This window comes from Manihot esculenta, chromosome 17, assembly GCF_001659605.2.
Source record: "Manihot esculenta cultivar AM560-2 chromosome 17, M.esculenta_v8, whole genome shotgun sequence".
NCBI lineage: Eukaryota > Viridiplantae > Streptophyta > Magnoliopsida > Malpighiales > Euphorbiaceae > Manihot > Manihot esculenta.
Genome location: NC_035177.2, coordinates 28,192,749 through 28,216,194, shown reverse-complemented (window position 1 = coordinate 28,216,194; position 23,446 = coordinate 28,192,749).

Below are 23,446 nucleotides of genomic sequence, written 5' to 3'. Positions count from 1 at the left end.
ACTCTCTCTGACTTAAGATGTGCTGCAGGCTCTTATGATCCGTATAGATCTCACACTTAACCCCATAGAGGTAATGCCTCCACATCTTAAGTGCAAAGATAACAGCTGCCATCTCCAGATCGTGTGTCGGGTAATTTAGCTCGTGCTTCTTCAGCTGTCTAGAAGCATAAGCTATCACTCTGTCATTCTGCATCAACACACAACCTAATCCCACTCGGGATGCATCACAGAACACTGTGAAATCTTCATCACTGATCGGCAGAGCTAACACCGGTGCTGAAGTTAACAGTCTCTTCAACTCTGCAAAACTCACCTCACATTCCTCTGACCACATGAACTTCTGATTCTTTCTGGTCAGTCTGGTCATAGGAGTAGCTATCTTCGAGAAGTTCTGAATGAACCTCCGATAGTAGCCTGCCAAACCCAAAAAACTCTTGATCTCTGTCACTGTCGTGGGTGTAGGCCAGTTGGCTACTGCCTCTACCTTTTTGGGATCTACTGCTATACCGTCCTCTGATACAACATGTCCCAAAAAGGAAATGCTCCTTAGCCAGAACTCGCACTTGGAGAACTTGGCATACAAGCCATGCTCTCTCAAGGTTTGCAGCACTATCCGCAGATGCTGGGCATGGTCTTCTGCATTCCTGGAGTACACCAAAATATCATCAATAAAGACGATCACAAAACGATCCAAGTACTCCCTGAAAACCCTGTTCATGAGATCCATGAATGCTGCAGGGGCGTTAGTCAACCCGAACGGCATCACAAGGAACTCATAATGCCCATATCTGGTTCTGAAAGCAGTCTTGGATACATCTCCTTCCCTGATCTTCAACTGATGGTATCCGGATCTTAGATCTATTTTCGAAAAACAACCTGCTCCTGCCAGCTGGTCGAATAGATCATCGATCCTGGGTAACGGATACTTGTTTTTAATAGTGACTTTGTTCAACTGTCTGTAGTCGACACAAAGTCTAAGAGGTCCATCCTTCTTTCTGACAAATAATACTGGAGCACCCCAGGGTGAGGTACTCGGGCGGATGAAACCCTTAGCTACCAAATCCTGTAACTGCTCTTTCAACTCTCGCAACTCTGCTGGTGCCATCCTGTAGGGAGGAATAGAGATCGGTCTGGCATTGGGCATCAACTCAATCTCGAACTCTATTTCCCTATCCGGTGGTAGTCCTGGAAGTTCTTCAGGAAACAAATCTGGGAAGTCTCTAACCACTGGTACTGAGGATGGTTCCCTAACCTGACTGTCTAGCTCTCTCACATAAGCTAGGAACCCCTGACACCCCTTCCTTAACATCCTACGAGCCTGGAGGGCTGATATCAAACCCCTAGGTGTCCCTCTCCTGTCTCCTCTGAAGACACACTCTGACCCATCCTGGTCTCTAACACTGACTACCTTGTCTCTACAGTTCAGGGTAGCATCATACGTAGATAACCAGTCCATCCCTAGAATGACATCAAAATCTGTCAACTCTAGAACCACCAGGTCAGCTGGAAGGTATCTACCCTCTATGCACACTGGACTGAACCGACAGACTAACTCTGCCAAAGATGGATCACATTTGGGTCCACTGACCCATAGAGGACACTCTAACTCAGACACCATCAGACCCAACCTCTCTGCAGCTCTAGAAGAAATGAAAGAGTGAGAAGCACCGGGGTCCATTAAAGCATACACCTCGGAACACCTAATGATGAGATTACCTGACACTACCGTGTTCGACGTGTCTGCCTCCTGCTGAGTCAGGGTGAAAATCCGTGCTGGGGCTGACGGACCTGCACCTCGGGAACCCATCCCTGATGAAGAGGCTGCCCCTCTTCCTCTTCCTCTGCCACTGCTTGGTGGTAGGGTTGAAGCTACTGGCTGTACTACACTGCCCGCACTCATCTGCTGGGATGGTGCAACCAAAGTCGCCTGAGGACATTCTCGTGCATAATGTCCCTCTTGCCCACATCTATAGCAGGCTGTGGATCCCAACTGACAAGCTCCTCTATGCTGTTTGCCACACCTCTTGCACACTGGAAAATCTGCGCCAGAACTGGAGCCACTACTCATTCCCAGACCCGACTTAAGCCTGTTCCAGAACTTGCCTCTCTTTCCTCTGAATTTCTCCCATCTCTTCTTACTTGCACTTGCTGTACCCTGTGAGGAGGAACCGGGTTTAACACCAGAAGACTGTGCCTTGACTACACCTTGACTTATGGCACTGGCCTCCATCTTTCTAGCAGCATCCACAATAGAGTGGAAACTTTCCTTCTCCGCATGAAGAATCAAAGAGAAATACCTGGGATGAAGCCTTGTGGCATATCTCTTTGCCTTCTTCTGATCTGTATCATATGCCTGACCGACATATGGCAACAATTCCAGGAACTTATCTGTATATTCATCAACGCTCATCTCCTCCAGCTGTCTCAACTGTTCAAACTCCACAACCTTTAGTTCCCTGGAACTGTCAGGAAAAGCCCATCCAGCAAATTCGTTGGCGAACTCTTCCCACGTCATACTCTCAAGTCTCGGGTCCACATAGTTCTTGAACCATTCTCTAGCTTTCTTGCACTTTAACGTGAACCCTGCCATCTCAATGGCTCTACCATCATCAGCTCCCAACTCACTTGTTATCATTCTGACTGCACTTAGATACTCAAAGGGATCATCTCCTGTATTGAATTTAGGAGCATCCAACTTTAAGTACTCGGTCATCTTCACCTTACTTCCCCCTGAAGAACTGGGTTGCTGTGCTTCCACAACAGGGGCTACTGGTTCAGGAGGTGGTGGTGGAGGCACTGGTTCCCTCACTTCAGGCTGTACTGGACTTGGATGAACAGGTGGGGGTGGATACATGTGATATGGTGGATAAAAGGAAGGATAGGGCATATATGGCATGTAGGGTGGATATGGAGCAAAGCTGGAGTAATCCGACGTGCCTCCCATCGGATACTCTGGGCCCTGAGGAAAGGGTGGATGGCCAAACCCCGAGGCCTGCATGCCTCCCTGGGACTCCCCCATACCTTCTTCTGACCTTCCTACACCCATGCTTACATCTCTACTCTGATCCTCTTCCATCACACCTCTTTCTTCTACTGACCTTCCCCCTCTGCTTACTCCTCTCCTGCTCTCGTCAGAAGACCTTCTAGGGTCTCGTGACGTTCCTTCCCTGCTTGACCTGTGAGATCTTGCCCTTGGCAAGGCAGGTGGACGAGCAGCTGTACCCTCACTTACAGGTGGGACTCCAGTCAATCTCGCGGATCGACGAGTTCCTCGCATCTTCACTCTCTGGAAAACAACAAATCACATAACACATCAACAACACATCAAAAACATGCACATGCATAACTCATGGCACATCAGCAGAACATCCTTGTAACGACCCCAAAAACGGACCGTCACCGGCGCTAGGATTCAGGTCGGCTTAAGGCCGCCAGAACCCGTAGCAAGCCTGCTATACTCTCTGTGTACCTGTAAATCTCATACATGATCATACATGTTCAATGAAAATAAAACTCTTTTCTGAACCAAGGCTTAACCTGTGCATGCACTATCTCTGTACTCTGTACTCATGTACTCTGTACTCTGTATCCCTGACTAGAGCTTGCTCTAGATGGGTTAACTCATACCTGTTAAGCCTGGTTTTCACATATAGGAAAACATATATACATATACAGATTATGTACAACATATACATCACTAGGTCAAGCAACAACTATTACATCTCTTCCATAGTACATGTCCATTCTAAGCTATTACAGATCTCTTTACTCTTCCTGTACTCTGCTGAACTGTCCCTGTACACTGTACACTGAACACTGAACCTGCAAAACTGGGGTTAAGGGAGTGGGATGAGCTCTATAGCCCAGTGAGTAGAACAGTAAAACATCTCAGTAAAATATGATCTCATGGAATGCACCATATCACAGACAAGCCACATCAAGAGTAAACCTGTCACCACATAGTCCCAGTAACTCTGTGCCAGGGCGTAGAATCGAGCACCTGGTCTTCCTGTCATATATGTATATGTGTATATAACACCTGTGAACTTACCATTGCCAGGGCGTAGTCAAAGGCTCCTGGACTTTGCTATACCTGCCAGGGCGTAGTCAAAGGCTCCTGGTCTTTGCTATACGTGCCAGGGCGTAGTCAAAGGCTCCTGGTCTTCCTGTCTGTGACTATTGGATCATTCAGCATTTACTCACATCATCAAATAACAATGCAATGCAACATATTCGTGAATACTAATGCAATCAACCTATGGCATAAACATGATGCATGAGATATGCTAAAAGCAGTTTGTGATTCAATTAAAAGTCATAAGTTTAGTTCCACTCACCTCTGGCTACCTGGACTGACTGACTCTGCAGGCTCTGAAACTCTGGAGCAGTACTCACTGCTGCTCTCTCTGGTTCCTCTGGTCTGTACCTATACAGATGGACTCAAATGAGGGACCAAACTAACTTATCAATACTTCTATTAAACTCCCCAAGAATCCCCTGAAACTCACTTAACTAATCATGCAAAGCATGCAAAAGAAAAGCTGGACAGAACACTTTCGGCGGCAGGTTCGGCGGCCGAATGTCCTCTCCAGAGACGAAACTCAAGCACCTTCGGCGGCACCTTCGGCGGCCGAATCCCCCAAACAGAGCCGAACATGCAAAAATACTCGGGGGCAAGCTGTGGCAACTAAGCCACCATGCAAGAGGTTCGGCGGCCGAATGACCTTTCGGCTGCCGAACCTGAGTTCATCCAGAACTCAGTTTCAACGGCAAACCATCTCCTTCTTTCCTTCAACTTCTCAAACCATGCAAACTTCACCTCCTCAACATACATATACTCATGTATATGATCACAGGGGTCCAAAACTAGCTAATAACCCCAAACAACAAAACAAACATAACATATAAACATGTATTCATGCATAACTCATCAAAACTATCATTAAAAAACCTAAACATGCATCTCCTTCCACAAATCCCCCTAAAACCTTTAGAAAACATATTCACGAACATCACTTACCTCCTGTAATAAGAAGCTACACACTCTGAACAAGGGAAAAACGGATCACCTCCTCTCACACTCTCAAACTCTCTCAAACTCACTTTTTGCTAAAACTCTCAAAACTTGGTGAATGAGCAAACTCCTGCATGAGCTGCTCTAAACACTTGCAGATGAGTCATAGAAGACGTGGCTAATTCATGGCAAGAATCTGAGGCCAACATCTGTCAAAAGCCATGACTCAGCTGGCTGGCCAACTCATCGTCGGCTGCCCAATGACAAGCAAGACCATGCAACATTCGGGGGCCGAACTTCCCTTCGGAAGCCAAACACTTTCGGCGGCCGAACTTACTTTCGGCGGCCGAACTTGGCTCAACTGCCTTAGGTCATTTCAACTCAAAACTCACTTCCCTTAACCTTAAAACATGTAAACACATCATAACCCTTAGTAACACATAACTCCTACCCTTAGATAGAATCCCAACACCCCGGATTCCGCCAGATAATAGGAATTCCGGTGCCGGATTCTAGCCGGGTATTACATTCTCCCCTCCTTAAGAACATTCGTCCTCGGATGTCCTAAACACAAAATAAAAACACAAGGAGGAAACTAACCTCAAAACATATATGGATACTGCTGGAGCATAGACTCCCGCGTCTCCCATGTGCACTCTTCTAGATTATGGTGGTTCCATAAAACTTTCACCATCGGAATCTCCTTGTTCCTTAGCTGTCTGATCTGTGTGTCCACAATCCGCACCGGCTGCTCTATATAGGTGAGATCTGTATGAATCTCCACCTCAGGCTCACTCAGAACCTGATTCGGATCTGACACAAACTGTCGTAGCATAGAAACATGAAATACCGGGTGAATCCTCTCCATCGAAGCAGGTAAATTCAGCTTATACGACACATTTCCGATCTTCTGCAACACCTCAAAGGGTCCAATGTACCGTGGAGCTAATTTACCCTTCTTCCCAAAACGAACCACTCCTTTCATTGGAGACACTTTCAGCAATACCCAATTACCCTCTTGAAACTCTAACTGCTTTCTGCGAACGTCTGCATAACTTTTCTGTCTATTTTGAGCTGTTCTGATTCTCTCTCTGATCATGGGCACCATTCTACTGGTAATGTCTACTAACTCTGGCCCTGCAAGAGCCTTCTCTCCTACCTCTTCCCAACAAACAGGGGATCTGCATTTCCTCCCATATAATGCTTCATAAGGAGCCATCCCAATGCTAGCATGATGACTGTTATTGTAGGCAAACTCCACCAAAGGTAGATGCTGCCTCCAAGAACCGCCAAAGTCTAACACACATAATCGAAGCATATCCTCTATGGTCTGGATGGTCCTTTCTGACTGTCCATCAGTCTGTGGGTGGAAAGCAGTACTAAAATCTAATCTCGTGCCCATCGCACTTTGCAGACTTCGCCAAAAGCGAGAAGTAAACTGAGGTCCTCTGTCTGAAACTATAGACACTGGAACTCCATGTAATCTCACTATCTCATCCAGATAGACCTGTGCCAACTTATCCACAGAATAGTTACTCCGTACTGGAAGAAAATGAGCAGATTTCGTGAGTCTGTCCACAATCACCCATATCGAGTCTATTCTGTTGGACGCTACTGGTAAACCCACTACAAAATCCATGGCTATGTTCTCCCATTTCCACTCTGGAATCGGTAATGGGTTAAGCATTCCTGCTGGTTTCTGATGCTCTAATTTCACCCTCTGACAAACCTCACAGGCTGTCACAAATAGCGCCACTTCTTTCTTCATGGCTGGCCACCAATAGACCCTTTTCAGATCCTGATACATCTTGGTAGCTCCTGGGTGAACACTATACCTCGCATTATGAGCTTCCCTCATAATGTCTTCCTTCACACTGCCCCTATCTGGTACACAAAGTCGACTTCCATAGCGTAGGATCCCTTTACTGTCAAATCTGAACTCTGCACTATTGCCTGACTGAACAGTCCTGGCAATTTTCATCAACTCAGGGTCCTCATGCTGTCTCTGAGCTATCTGCTCCAGAAACACAGGTGTCACTCTCATCTGTGCTATCAACGCACCTGTACCAGACAACTCTAACTGTAATCCCTCGTCAAAGAGCTTATAAAGCTCCATCACAACTGGTCTCCGCTCTGCTGCTATATGGGATAAACTGCCTAGTGACTTCCGGCTTAGGGCGTCTGCGACAACATTCGCCTTACCCGGATGATACTGGATCTTACAATCATAATCACTGAGCAATTCTACCCATCTTCTCTGCCGCAAATTCAGCTCTCTTTGACTTAAGATGTACTGTAAACTCTTGTGATCAGTGAAGATCTCGCATTTAACCCCGTAGAGGTAATGCCGCCACATCTTAAGTGCAAAGATAACTGCTGCCATCTCTAGATCATGGGTAGGGTAATTCAACTCGTGCTTCTTCAACTGTCTAGAAGCATAAGCTATTACTCTATCACTCTGCATCAATACACAACCCAATCCCACTCGAGATGCATCACAGAACACTGTGAAGTCCTCATTACTCACAGGCAGAGCTAACACTGGTGCTGTTGTCAATCTTCTCTTGAGCTCCTCAAAGCTCTCTTCACACTGGTCTAACCAGATAAACTTCTGGTTCTTCTGAGTCAATTTGGTCATAGGAGCTGCTATCTTTGAGAAGTTCTGAACGAACCTCCTGTAGTAACCTGCCAGACCCAGAAAGCTTTTAATCTCAGTCACTGTAGTGGGTCTGGGCCAGTTAGCTACAGCCTCTATCTTCTTGGGGTCTACCTCAATACCCTCTGCTGATACCACATGTCCCAAGAAGGCAATGCTCCGTAACCAAAACTCACACTTCGAGAACTTGGCATATAAACCATGCTCTCTCAGTGTCTGCAAAACAATCCTCAGATGCTGGGCATGCTCCTCTGCATCTCTGGAATACACTAAGATATCATCGATAAACACAATGACAAAGTGATCCAGAAACTCACTGAATACCCTGTTCATGAGATCCATAAATGCTGCAGGGGCGTTAGTCAACCCGAACGGCATCACTAAGAACTCATAATGCCCATATCTGGTCCGGAAAGCTGTCTTAGGCACGTCTGCCTCTCTGACTCTCAACTGATGATACCCAGATCTCAGATCTATTTTCGAGAAACAACCTGCTCCAGCTAGCTGGTCAAATAGATCATCAATCCTAGGTAAGGGATACCTATTCTTGATAGTGACCTTGTTCAACTGTCTGTAGTCGATACAAAGTCGAAAGGATCCATCCTTCTTCCTGACAAAGAGCACTGGAGCACCCCAAGGTGAGGTACTAGGGCGGATGAAACCCTTATCTACCAAGTCCTGCAATTGTGCTTTCAACTCTGTTAACTCAGCTGGCGCCATCCTGTAGGGAGGCATAGAGATAGGTCTAGTACCTGGCAGTAATTCAATTTCAAACCCTATCTCCCTATCAGGTGGTAGTCCTGGCAAATCGTCTGGGAATACATCAAGAAACTCTCGAACTACTGATACTGTGGCTGGTTCCCTCACCTGACTGTCTAGCTCTCTCACATGAGCTAGAAACCCCTGACAACCCCTCCTAAGCAAACGACGAGCCTGAAGGGCTGAAATCATACCTCTGGGTGTACCTCTCCTGTCTCCTCTGAAGACACACTCTGACCCATCCTGGTCTCTGAGACTCACTAGCTTCTCTCGACAGTCCAACGTAGCACTATATGCAGATAGCCAATCCATCCCTAGAATGACATCAAAATCTGTCAAGTCTAGAACCACAAGGTCAGCTGGAAGGCATCTACCCTCTATAAACACTGGACTGAAACGACAGACTGACACTGCCACTGATGGGTCACATCTAGGTCCACTGACCCAGAGAGGATACTCTAACTCAGAACTTATCAAACCCAATCGCTCTATGGCTCTCGAAGCAATAAAGGAATGAGAAGCACCGGGGTCCATCAAAGCATACACATCTGAACACCCAATGATGAGATTACCTGACACCACTGTGTTCGACATGTTAGCCTCCTCTTGTGTCACTGTGAAAATCCGTGCTGGGGCTACCGGATTTCCACCTCGGGAACCTGCTGCTGAAGTAGAGGCTACCCCTCTACCTCTACCTCTGCCACTAGTCTGAGGCATGACTGGAGCTACTGGCCGTATAACTGGCTGTACCACACTGCCTGAACTCGTCTGCTGGGATGGTGCAAAAGTCATCTGCGGACAATCCCGAGCAATATGCCCTTCCTGTCCACATCGAAAACAAGCTGTAGATCCCAACCGACAAACTCCACTATGTGGTTTTCCGCATCGTCTGCAGACTGGAGCTGTGCCAGAGCTTGAGCCACTACCTATTCCCAGACCTGACTTGACTTTACTCCAGAACCCTTTCCTTGTTCCTCTCGCTCTATCCCATCTTTTACTGCCTGTAGAACCTGAACTGGGGGCCTTAGAACCCGAAGCCTGTGCCCTTGACTGTTTCTGAATATTGGCACTAGCTTCCATTTTCCTGGCTGCGTCTACTATCGAGTGAAAACTCTCCTTCTCAGCTGGAAGGATCAAAGAAGAATACCTGGGATGAAGTCTCATGGTATATCTTCTTGCTTTCTTCTGATCAGTATCATAGGCTTGACCCACGTACTGAAGCAGATCCAGAAACTTATCTGTGAATTCATCAACACTCATTTCATCTGTCTGTCGCAACTGTTCAAATTCAATTACTTTCATCTCTCTCGAACTATCAGGAAAAGCCCACCCTGCAAATTCATTGGCGAACTCTCCCCATGACATGCTGTCCATTCTAGGCTCCACATAATTCTTAAACCATTCTCTGGCTTTCTTGCATTTTATTGTGAAACCTGCCATCTCTATGGCTCTCCTATCATCTGCTCCCAATTCACTGGTTATCATCCTAACTGCTCTGAGGTAATCAAATGGATCATCTCCTGTGTTGTATTTAGGAGCATCCAATTTCAAGTACTCCGTCATTTGGACTTTACCTCCAGATGAGCTAGGTTCATGTCTATCAACAACAGGGGCTACTGGTTCTGGTGGTAGTACTGGTTCATTTGGCTCTAGGTGTGCTGCACTTGGATGTATAGGGGAAGATGGATACATAGGATATGGTGGATAGTAAGGATAAGGCATATAAGGAGGATATGGCACAAAACTCGAGTACTCCGACATCCCTTCCATCGGATACTCTGGCTCCTGAAACAAGGATGGATAGCCAAAACCTGAGGTCTGAGCACCACCCTGTGACTCTCCCATACCTTCCTCAAAACTGCCTATACCCATGCTGTCATCTCTAGACTGATCAGTCTCCATAGCTTCCCTCCTCTCCTCTGATCTTCCTCCCCTAACTGTTCCTCTTCTGCTCTCGTCTACAGACCTTCTAGGGTCTATTGACGTACCTTCCCTGCTAGATCTCTGAGACCTTGCCCTTGGCAATGCAGGAGGACGAGCAGCTGGTCTCTCATTCTCTGGTGGGACTCCAGTCAATCGAGCTGATCGACGAGTTCCTCGCATCTTTACTCTAGAAACACAACATATAACATACCACTTTAGCACATAGCACATAAATATCACATATCAATCATACAATACTCATGGCATAGCATAACAGATAGGACTCAAGACCCTATCCTAGTGGACATGATTTCCTATTGTGCTTGACCACTTCTAACCTGTCTGAGCCCAACACTGTCTCTATAGGTCCGATCATGTGAACCTAGGGCTCTGATACCAATCTGTAACGACCCCAAAAACGGACCGTCACCGGCGCTAGGATTCAGGTCGGCTTAAGGCCGCCAGAACCCGTAGCAAGCCTGCTATACTCTCTGTGTACCTGTAAATCTCATACATGATCATACATGTTCAATGAAAATAAAACTCTTTTCTGAACCAAGGCTTAACCTGTGCATGCACTATCTCTGTACTCTGTACTCATGTACTCTGTACTCTGTATCCCTGACTAGAGCTTGCTCTAGATGGGTTAACTCATACCTGTTAAGCCTGGTTTTCACATATAGGAAAACATATATACATATACAGATTATGTACAACATATACATCACTAGGTCAAGCAACAACTATTACATCTCTTCCATAGTACATGTCCATTCTAAGCTATTACAGATCTCTTTACTCTTCCTGTACTCTGCTGAACTGTCCCTGTACACTGTACACTGAACACTGAACCTGCAAAACTGGGGTTAAGGGAGTGGGATGAGCTCTATAGCCCAGTGAGTAGAACAGTAAAACATCTCAGTAAAATATGATCTCATGGAATGCACCATATCACAGACAAGCCACATCAAGAGTAAACCTGTCACCACATAGTCCCAGTAACTCTGTGCCAGGGCGTAGAATCGAGCACCTGGTCTTCCTGTCATATATGTATATGTGTATATAACACCTGTGAACTTACCATTGCCAGGGCGTAGTCAAAGGCTCCTGGACTTTGCTATACCTGCCAGGGCGTAGTCAAAGGCTCCTGGTCTTTGCTATACGTGCCAGGGCGTAGTCAAAGGCTCCTGGTCTTCCTGTCTGTGACTATTGGATCATTCAGCATTTACTCACATCATCAAATAACAATGCAATGCAACATATTCGTGAATACTAATGCAATCAACCTATGGCATAAACATGATGCATGAGATATGCTAAAAGCAGTTTGTGATTCAATTAAAATTCATAAGTTTAGTTCCACTCACCTCTGGCTACCTGGACTGACTGACTCTGCAGGCTCTGAAACTCTGGAGCAGTACTCACTGCTGCTCTCTCTGGTTCCTCTGGTCTGTACCTATACAGATGGACTCAAATGAGGGACCAAACTAACTTATCAATACTTCTATTAAACTCCCCAAGAATCCCCTGAAACTCACTTAACTAATCATGCAAAGCATGCAAAAGAAAAGCTGGACAGAACACTTTCGGCGGCAGGTTCGGCGGCCGAATGTCCTCTCCAGAGACGAAACTCAAGCACCTTCGGCGGCACCTTCGGCGGCCGAATCCCCCAAACAGAGCCGAACATGCAAAAATACTCGGGGCCAAGCTGTGGCAACTAAGCCACCATGCAAGAGGTTCGGCGGCCGAATGACCTTTCGGCTGCCGAACCTGAGTTCATCCAGAACTCAGTTTCAACGGCAAACCATCTCCTTCTTTCCTTCAACTTCTCAAACCATGCAAACTTCACCTTCTCAACATACATATACTCATGTATATGATCACAGGGGTCCAAAACTAGCTAATAACCCCAAACAACAAAACAAACATAACATATAAACATGTATTCATGCATAACTCATCAAAACTATCATTAAAAAACCTAAACATGCATCTCCTTCCACAAATCCCCCTAAAACCTTTAGAAAACATATTCACGAACATCATTTACCTCCTGTAATAAGAAGCTACACACTCTGAACAAGGGAAAAACAGATCACCTCCTCTCACACTCTCAAACTCTCTCAAACTCACTTTTTGCTAAAACTCTCAAAACTTGGTGAATGAGCAAACTCCTGCATGAGCTGCTCTAAACACTTGCAGATGAGTCATAGAAGACGTGGCTAATTCATGGCAAGAATCTGAGGCCAACATCTGTCAAAAGCCATGACTCAGCTGGCTGGCCAACTCATCGTCGGCTGCCCAATGACAAGCAAGACCATGCAACATTCGGGGGCCGAACTTCCCTTCGGAAGCCAAACACTTTCGGCGGCCGAACTTACTTTCGGCGGCCGAACTTGGCTCAACTGCCTTAGGTCATTTCAACTCAAAACTCACTTCCCTTAACCTTAAAACATGTAAACACATCATAACCCTTAGTAACACATAACTCCTACCCTTAGATAGAATCCCAACACCCCGGATTCCGCCAGATAATAGGAATTCCGGTGCCGGATTCTAGCCGGGTATTACAATCCTATCCTCGTGGACATGTTTTTCCTATGGTGCTTGACCTGCTAAACCTCTCTATGAGCCCAACTCTCTCTCTAAAGGTCCGACCATATGAACCTAGGGCTCTGATACCAATCTGTAACAGCCCGGAAACCGAACTGCCACCGGCACTAGGATCCAGATCGACTTAAGGTCGCCGGGACCCGTAGTAAGCCTGCTATCCTGTCTGTAGACCTGTGAAATCCCACACATGATCATACATTTCTGGAAAAACATAAAACTTTTCTTCATTTCCAAGGCTTAACCTGTGCATGCACTCTCTCTGTGCTCTACTAATCCCTACTAGAGCTCCTCATGGCTCTAGGCGGATCAAACTCATAATGTTAAGCCTGGTTTTGCTCATAAGCATACAAGAATAAAGAAACATACATAAACTGATCATGTGTCTCCACAAAAGGATTACAAGGCTTATAAATCAAGCACTATGCTATCCACTGTACATATACACTATCTCTATACAGTTACATGTCCACACTAGCTATTACAATACTCTGTACTCTTCCTGTACCCTGCTGAGTTCTCTCTGACCTCTGAACCTGCACAACTGGAGTTAGGGGAGAGGGATGAGCTACTATAGCCCAGTGAGTAGAATAGTAATAAAAACACAGGTGATAAAACATGCTCTCATGGAATGCAACACATAATCACATCACCTCGGCCGGACGGATCAAAACTCCCTCTATCTCATCTGGGGTACCGGAGTACCATGTGCCTGGTCCCCGTAGGGCTGTTCCAGGTCTTTCCTCTGAGGGCTAATGAATCCTCACGAAGTCCGTGCCGTCTCACATAAGCAATGTACAAGGAGCAGTGCCAAGTACAAGGATAAATGCAATGCATCATCTTTGTGTACACTAATGCACTCACCCTATAGCATATTCATGATGCATGAAGCATGATAAAATATTCAGTTCTCATATTAAAACATTAAGTTAAATTCCACTCACCTGTAGTTATCTCTGAGCTGACTCTGCAGGTTCTGACACTGGACTCACTGCTGACTTCCCTGATTCCTCTGGTCCGTACCTACACAGGTGGACTCAAATGAGGGACCAAACTCACTCAAGAACATCTCTAAGAAACTCCCCAAAACCCCTCTAACCAATCCTAAAACCAATACATAAACATGCAAAAGAAAGCTGGACAGGGCACTTTCGGCGGCAGGTTCGGCGGCCGAAACCCCACTCCAGAGACGAAACTCATGCATGTTCGGCGGCACCTTCGGCGGCCGAAGGTCTCATCCAGAGACGAAACTCACACACTTTCGGCGGCCTAACTCCCTCTTTCGGCGGTCGAAAGTCTCTGTCTACACCGAAGCCTAGCTTTCGGGGGCAACCTTTGGCAGCCGAACTGCCTCCACAAGGGGTTCGGCGGCCGAACCTGGTTTTGCCCGAAGGACAGAACCCTGCTCTGTTTCATGCAAACTTTGCCCAAAAACCTACAAACCTGCATAGCAACTACTCCCAACTAGCATATACACATAGATATGCACAAAGGGGTCTAAACCTAGCCTAAAACCCCAAACAAACATAGCACATAACACTTAAACATGTGTGAACACCACAAATCACCAAAAACCTCACCTAAACCTAAACATGCATACTACCCATACAAACTTCATAAAACCTTTCAAAATCATCAAAGAAGCTCAGGATCTTCACTTACCTCTTACACAACTTGAGGATGAAGGATCCTAACGTGGAGATATGAAGAAAAGCTCTTCCAAAGCTCCAAGCTTCAAAACTTGGTTCTTTTGCTCAAAACCTTCACAAGTCACCAAAACTCTTAAAACTCTTGAAAGATTTGATGAAAATCATGGAAAACATGAAAGTCAACGTGGAGAGGCTGAAACTCACCTCTGGCTGCAAGTGGAGGAGAAAATACCCTCCTCTCACCGACCTTTGGCCCTTTTATAGGTGGCTGGCCAGACCACCTTCGGCAGCCGAACGTGAAGCCGCAACCATGCAATGTTCGGCGGCCGAAAGTGACCTTCGGCGGCCGAACCTTTGCATTTCTCCCTTGTTGCTTTTCTTTCAAAACTCAAGTCTTGTAACACTTCAAAACATGAAAACAAGTGAAAATACCTTGGAAAACATATGCATTACCCTTCTCGAGGGTTCCGACACCCGAGATTCCACCGGACGACAGGAATGCCGATGCCGGACTCGAGCTGGGTATTACACATCTGTTTTTCATTTTTATATTTATTAATAATTTTTAGAAAAAAAAAAGAAAAATACAATTGGAAAAGATTAAACGCTTACCATGGAAATATTTCCAGCAGACAATAGCACCTTCCTTACCCCATTCACCTTCATGAAGATCACAATCATGAATATTGTGAGGGGACATATTGGATATATGGTGTGGTCGACAACTGAAGACATCATGAAACTGATCTGCAGGAGCATCGATCCCAAACTGTGCCTCTAGTTTGCCCCATAGTGTCATTTTTAGCTTTTGAAAAAAGAAAGATACAGAGTTTCTGGTGATGCTTATGATCACTAATGAATCAAATGATGCATGAAGTCCTTTGACATTGCTTTCTATATATAGAAGTGGCATGAGCCTAATTGTCATTTGAGATATTTTCCTACTCAATTATGAAGCTGTGACTATTTTGAGTGATTTCAATTAGAATGTGTATTATGGGATGAAAAATATTGCAAATGCCTTAAATAATTTTCTTTCATTAAAATTATTATTATTATTATTATTAAGATAATGTATCCTAAAATATTGGTTAAGGAAAAGGGAAAGGCAAGAAGATAGAGGAAAAATAAGATGTAATATAGTTGACATGTCATTAAATAATAAATTAAATTTCATTTGCAATGAAAAATTAATTTTAAAATTATTTAAAAAAGAGAATGATAATAATTTATGTAAGTTTAATAATTAATTTTAAAATTATTTAAAAAAGAGAATGATAATAATTTATGTAAGTTTAATAATTTTAATGGTTAAATAATAGAAAATAAATTAAAATGATAATATAAATACTTGTAAGCTAATTTGAAATTATAAATATTTCAATATTTCAATAAAAATATATTCAAAAGATTATAACGATAATTAATGTAAATTTAATATATGAATAATTAAATCATAAAAATAATTAAATATATAGAGGGATTCCTCAATCGGGGACAATATTTGTGAAAGTGTATTTTCAAATGTTTGGGGGAAATGTTTTTTGTGATATTTTTTTCTGGATATTATTATATGATAATTATTTATAAAAAAATTTATAAATATACTTTATATTTTGAGTATAATAAAAATTTAAAGAAAAGTGTTTTAAAATTATTGGGGGCAAATAAATGTGAAATCTCCATATTGATTTTTTTTTTTTTTGTGATAAGATTATGTAAAGTCATGGGCAAATATTTATTGTATGGTTTAAATAAAGTAACTTTTCGGTCCTTAAATTAATTAATAAAAATATTTTTTTATTTATAAATCAAGTAATAATGAATCTAACATTTAAGCAATCTTTCGGAGTGAGCATTTGATCGATTTGATTCAAAATCAAATGGAATTGAATAATATAAAATTTGAAATTTTGATATTTATGAAAATTGAATTGATTTTGATAAAAAATCAAATAGAAATAAACCAATACGATTCGGTTTGATTCAATTTCATTTGATCGGTTTGAACCTTTAATAAATTTTGATGATCTGAGATCCAGAAAATAGGGTTTTACAAGGGTTCTGTAAAACTGAAAAAAGTTTAGACCTAGAGGACTGTATTTCTCCTTTTATCTGTTTCCTTTTGTCCGTTAATGACGTGTAACAAAATGTATGTCATTGGGCCACCTATCCCTGTCTCGTTGATATGGACGTACGAGGAAATCAGATCGCTGCCCTATGCGTAACGACCTCTGGTTCTTCGCGGGCGCGCATGTGGGTGGTCCCCTGTGACGGATGGGTAGCCGAAAGGTAGAATTAAGACTGAGCCCAGAGAGGATCTGTTCGTTGGGCCGACAATGCTGGGCTGGCATGGTTGAAGAGACTAACTGGAGTCCGGTCTCAAGGCTGAGCGGATCGGACCTGGTGCAAGTGTGAGGCTTGAGGGCCTCTAGATAATGGGCTGGTATCGTGAGCCTGGCCCCAGACCGAGGTGGAGAAATCCAGCGGTCATCAGTTGCCCCTTTACCTTCTCGTCAGTTATTGCCCGACTGTCGAGGTGGTAAATACCAAGAATCATTATGACCGCGTCATTTAAGTACAATTTGCCTCAGAACACCCTTTCACCTTATTGTCATTTTGAATTTTGAATTCTCTCTGTCTTCTCCAAGTTCTAGCTTTTCTCTGTTCTTCGTGCGTACTGCCATCGTCATCTCCCTATCTTTATCTTCAAGGTACGCTTCTCTTTTTCCATGGATAGTTCTAAGCTCCCATGAAATACCTAGATATCACTTTTTTTCACCTCCGGGCCCCTTACCGGAATGAGAGGATCGTTCTTCCTAATCCTCATCCCTCTGGTCTAATCGACCCTCAGAAAGACGTGAGCTTAGTTTTCTTTGTTAAACAAAAGGAATATGGCTTATCCTTTCCCTTCTCTCCGTTCTTTAACGAGGTTTTCCGATATTTCGAGATTACTCCCCGAATACTGACTCCTAATGCCATTCTCTTTATGTCTTCTTTCGAATCTGTTTATCTGAGCCGAGATTTCGCGCCCACAGTGCGTCTGTTCATTTCCTTCTTCAGGCTGGTCAAGGCGAGCCAAAAATTTTATTACTTTGCCTCTCGTGGAGGCCTGTTCTAATCTTGCTTTTGCAATTTTTGTTGAGAATTGCTCTGACTTCCCCCGATTTTGGATTTTTTGCAGCTTCTGAAGTGAAGATGGATCAGATTAAGCCCCTTAAGAATTTCACGCCGTCCAGGGAGAACATGAACACTGCCTTGGATGCCTTCCTAGCGGGGCGATCAGTGGATGAGGATACTCAACAAGTAGCCGAAGTCATATCGTCCAGGTCGTCTGGCCGGCCTCCTCCCCCGGCTCATGCCCAAGCTCCACAGCCGAGCTCTCGAGGTGCCGAATCTTCAAGGTCGCCAAGCCACTGCAGGTCGGGCTCAACTACTCAAGCTGTTCAAGCCCCCAGGTCCCCACGAACTTCAAGGCCTAGCGAGGACTCCGGGTTGACGGGGTCGAAGCCTGCCCCAACCTCTAGCGATGCTTCTGGAGAGAGGCTCGAGGCCTCCATAGCTGGGGTGATGGTCCCTGTAAGCAGGACTGAGATCGCCTCTATGGAGAATGTTCAGAGAGCCCTTGCCGAGGTCAGCCCAGTTACTGAGGAGAGGGAACTCAGTTCTGCAGATGGTGGGGGTGTAGCGGAGAAGGTCGGGGACAAGCGTCCTACCTCCACCGAAGTGCCTGCCCAGGTTCTCATTTCAGAGAAGTTTCGGGTTTCTAGAAGACCGGTTCTTGTTCTCCCTCCTCTCGAGAAGAAGAAGGATGTTCCTGTTGTGTCCCTGATGTCTGCTCCTGACTCAAACTCATGGAATAACACGATTTCTGAAGTTTATTGTGGAATACAAGACGCAATTTACACGTGTAACATAAAACAGTTCATGGTGGATTCGTGTCAGGATTTCCTTGCTGAAAATGGTGAAGATGATCAACTTGCCGTCGATTTAGATATAGAGCGCTTGTGCTATGAGAAACAGAGATCTGCTGCACTCAGTCAAGCTTCTGTTGATGCTTTCAAGCGTGTGTTCCGTGATATTCAATGTAATACCCGGCTAGATCAGGCATCGGAATTCTTACCGTCCGGTGGGATTCGAGGATGTCAGAGGGTTCTAGAAGGGAAGAGTGAAGGTTTTCTAAAAGATCTTAAATGTTTTTAAGTGTTTATAGAGTTTTGTGTTAGAAAGAGTTGAGTTTTGGAGAGAAAAGGGTTTAGGAGACATTTGCCAGGTTCGGCCCCCGAATGTTAAGTTCGGCCGCCGAAAGTATTGCCTTATTCAGTGATAGTGGGAATTGGACCAAGGCGACATCAATAGCCCTTAGAGGGAGTTTTGAGGTCATGTCTAATTCCAGATGATTGGACCCAGGCGACATCAATAGCCCGTCGAGGGAGTTTTGAGGTCATGTCCAATCAATGATGTGGCATGTATGAGTTGTGATGCATTTTCATATAAAGTGCGTATGAATGAACTGTTTTCAGTGTTTCTACTCACTGGGCTTTATAGCTCATCCCTTTCCCTTTATCCCAGTTTTGCAGGCACAGGGTTAGCTGGGAAGTCAGAAGTATCAGAGTGTTGGCTCCAGTATGCTTGTGTAATAGAGTAGTGGACATGATGTAAATTAAAGAGATATTTGGTACAAATGTAAAAGATAGTCAGTTATTGTGCTTATGGTTTAGTGTGTGCTTTGCCTACAGTATGTTTTATCCCTTGGGTATGCATGGATCCTGTTTTTAGTTTCTTGATGAGAAATGAGTCAAACCAGGCTTAATAAATGTTGTGTTTCGAAAACCCAGTGAATTATAACTGTGAGGGAAGACAGGGACTAATTCCTTTGACCCAAGACCAGTGCAGAGGAAAGACCAGGTTTGATTCCTGTGATTCATAGAGAGGCCAATAGAGAAGATTAGGTTTGATTCCTGTGACTCTATGGTAGCCAAGTTAACTTATGATATGCTGACCCTTACAGAGTGGGTTCTATGACACAGTGCATAGTGCATGGAGGTTACTTGGTAGCGTGTCACTGGTGTATTACAGATAGCCCTAAGGGCTATTTCAGATTGAGATGTCTGATGTTTTAAAGGTTAAGTCTGGTGGTTTTTACAGACAAAATTTGAAAGAATAGCAGTCCAGTCGGATCATGTATGGGATTGTAACAGGTACACAGAGTTCATAGCAGGCTTACTACGGGTCTAGGCGGCCTTAAGCCGATCTGGATCCTAGTGCCGGGCGGTTCGGGCCGTTACAGAGAGGTACCGGTTTCCGGGTCGTTACATTCAAAGTTTAGCTTACAAGTATGCAAGTAAGGACAATGCATTGATGGCTATGTTTAAATCAGGAAGCAAGGGTAATCTGCTAAAATTAGTCCAGCATAGTATGTGTGTAGGTGATAGTGATGCAAATAATGCCCCTAGGCATGTAAGTCCTTTGAGGACTGTTTTCCCTCCAGCCCGTGTAGATAATTAGCATAGGTTGTATTGTACTTTCCTTTTAATGAAATTTTATTTTCATTCACTCTACTTGTTTTTCCTTTTTGCCCTCAAGCTCATCAGGACTAAAATTCTATCAATTGGCTGAACCTTTAACTTATATATTTCTCCATTTCACTTAAGGCATACTCATCTGTAAGCTCTTGCCGAGCTGGACTAGCCTTAACCGTGAACTCAGTTTTTAACAGTGGGCTAAACTTTGAGTTTTTATGATTTTTGCAAGGATGTCCTCATTTTTTCTCATTACTTTATTAATATGAGCTCGGGCACATAGCCTTTACATAATGACAATAAGTCAGATCTTGTACCTTTTAAGGTGGTGAGCAGGGCTGGCCTTTTGTTTTTAATTCTGATAAGAATTGAGGTTGGGTTCCTATCTGCTTATGCCATTGGATTTCCTCTTGGACCATTTGAGATTTGTTGCCTTCGGTTTGCCTTTGAGATTTCTGAGCTCGGCTCTCCTTTTGCTTGGTTTTCCAAGTTTACATTTGCGTGTCTTAGATCGGCGTTCCCGCTTGTAATCCGAGTTCGGATTTAGACCTTTTGTTTCAGTTTTATCATCTTCTTGAGGTCGGCACGGTGCCTTTCCTCTGGCCATCATTGAGAGATCAAAGTCTCTTCCTCTTATGTCCCGCGCTTCTTTGGTAGGTCGGAGTCAAGTTTCTCATTGGTGAGTCAGGGCCCCATCTTTCGTGTGAGATCGGAGCTGTATTTTCATGAGTTGTTTTTGCGTGTTGTCCCTGCACACCGTTGTTTGCTATGAGCATGTGACGCCGGGAGATCTTGGGGATCCCAGCCGTTTTTGCCCCGGGAGATCTTGGGGATCCCGGCTATTTTTGCTCCGGGAGATCTTTTGGATCCCACTAGCCATTTGGTGCCAGGAGATCTTGGGGATCCTGGACTTGTTGTGCTAGGAGATCTTAGGGATCCTGGTCTTCTATCTCCTTGAGGTCTCTATGTCTCAGCGAGGTCTTCTGACGCCAGGGGATCTTGGGGATCCTGGTCTTCTACCTCCCTGAGGTCTCTATGTCTCAGTGAGGTCTTCTGATGCCAGGAGATCTTGGGGATCCTGGTCTTTTACCTCCCTGAGGTCTCTATGTCTTAGTGAGGTCTTCTACCTCCCTGAGGTCTTCCATCTCCCTGAGGTCTCTATGTCTCAGTGAGGTCTTCTACCTCTCTGAGGTCTTTATGACTCAGTAAGGTCTTCTGATGCCAGGAGATCTTGGGGATCCTGGTCTTCTACCTCCCTGAGGTCTCTATGTCTTAGTGAGGTCTTCTACCTCCCTGAGGTCTCTATGTCTCAGTGAGGTCTTCTACCTCCCTGAGGTCTCTATGTCTCAGTGAGGTCTTCTGATGCCAGGAGATCTTGGGGATCCTGGTCTTCTACCTCCCTTGTAACGACCCGAAAACCAATATCCCTCTATAACAGCCCGAACCGCCACCGACGCTAGGATCCAGATCGACTTAAGGCTGCCGGGACCCGTAGCAAGCCTGCTATACTATCTGTGTACCTGATAAACCCATACATGATCAAACAAAAACATAAAACTATAAACTATTTCTTTCCTCTTACCAGGCTTAACCTAAACAAACTCTCAGATATACCAATCTGCAACAGCCCTCAGGGCCTACACCAGTGATACTGCCCGCTTTGGGTCAAGGGATTGAAACCCTTTCTTCCCTCACGGTCTGTTTCTGGGTCAAGGGATTGGAACCCTTTCTTCCCTCACAGTCTGTTTCTGGGTCAAGGGATTGGAACCCTTTCTTCCCAAACCACTTCACTGGAGACTCACAAAACATACCATACGTTAGGCCTGGTTCAGCACATTTCTCATCAAGAAACGTAAGACAAGATATATGCACAAAGGGGTCATCCATACACTGGGCAAAGCACAACTAAACCATAAACACAAAACTTACCATCTATGACATTACATGACATACCTATACATTTCATCACTTTACAACACTCCTTTAATTTACATCATGTCCACTATTCTATTACAAACAAACACATAACCAACTCGTACTCTTAACTCTGCTGACTCTGACCTCCCCATAGCTAACTCTGGCCCTGCAAAACTGAGGGTGAGGAAGGGGGTGAGCTACTAGAGCCCAGTGAGTAGAAATAATGAAAACAGTTCATTCATTACATGCTTTCATGAAATGCGCCACAACACAAACATATCACATCACGGATTAGACATGACCTCAAAAGTCCCTCTGTCGGCGCCCGATCCCCGAAGGAACTCACACAGGTCTTTCACTGCCATGACAGATTTATGGGCTATTGAAGTCGTCTGGGTCCAATCCACACCAATAGTAAATAATGCAATGCATCATATTCGTGACACTAGTGCAATCAACCTGTATCATATAACCATGATGCATGAATATGCTTTAAGCATTTGATTTCTCATATCAAAGATTGAGTTTAGTTCTACTCACCTCTGGCAGACGCTGGACTGACTCTACAACAGCTAACACTGATGGCCTCCTCGGTCCCTCGGGTCCGATCCTACACAGGTGGACTCGAATGAGGTGCCACACACAAGCTAAAAAACTCATAAACAACTCCCCAAAAACCCCCTAAAACATCTGAGAACAATCATAGAAATCATACAATGAAAAGCTGGACAGAGCACTTTCGGCGGCAGGTTCGGCGGCCGAAAGTCCTCTCCAGAGCCGAAACTAAGCTTCTTTCGGCGGCACCTTCGGCTGCCGAAAATCCTTTCCAGAGACGAAAGTCTCAACCTTCGGCGGCATTTTCGGCGGCCGAACCCTCCCTCCAGAGCCGAAAGTCCAAACTTTCGGGGGTGGGTTTAGGCAGCCGAAACCACCTCCTCAAGGGGTTCGGCGGCCGAACATACCTTCGGCTGCCGAACCTGAGTTCATCCAGAACTCAGCTTCATGCACAAACAAGCCTCCCAAACCCTCAAATACCAAAAACATGCATCCATCCTCTCAACAACAAGCATATACGCAAGTATATGCACAAAAGGGTCCAAAACTAACTTAAAAACCCCAACAAACAACTCAACTCATCACATAAACATGCTTTCACCAAAACTTATCCAAAAACTATACTTAACCTACTCATGCATCTCTACCCATAAAACTCCATAAAACCTTCATAAAACATCAAAGAAGCTAAGGATCTACACTTACCTCTTAAAGAACAAGAGTTGGTGTGACCCCAACTTGAAGATATGGAGGATCCAAGCTTCAAAACTCTTCTCAAAGCTCAAAAGCTTCAAAACCAATACTAAAACTCGTGAAAACCTTGAAAGAGTTGAAGAAAAAC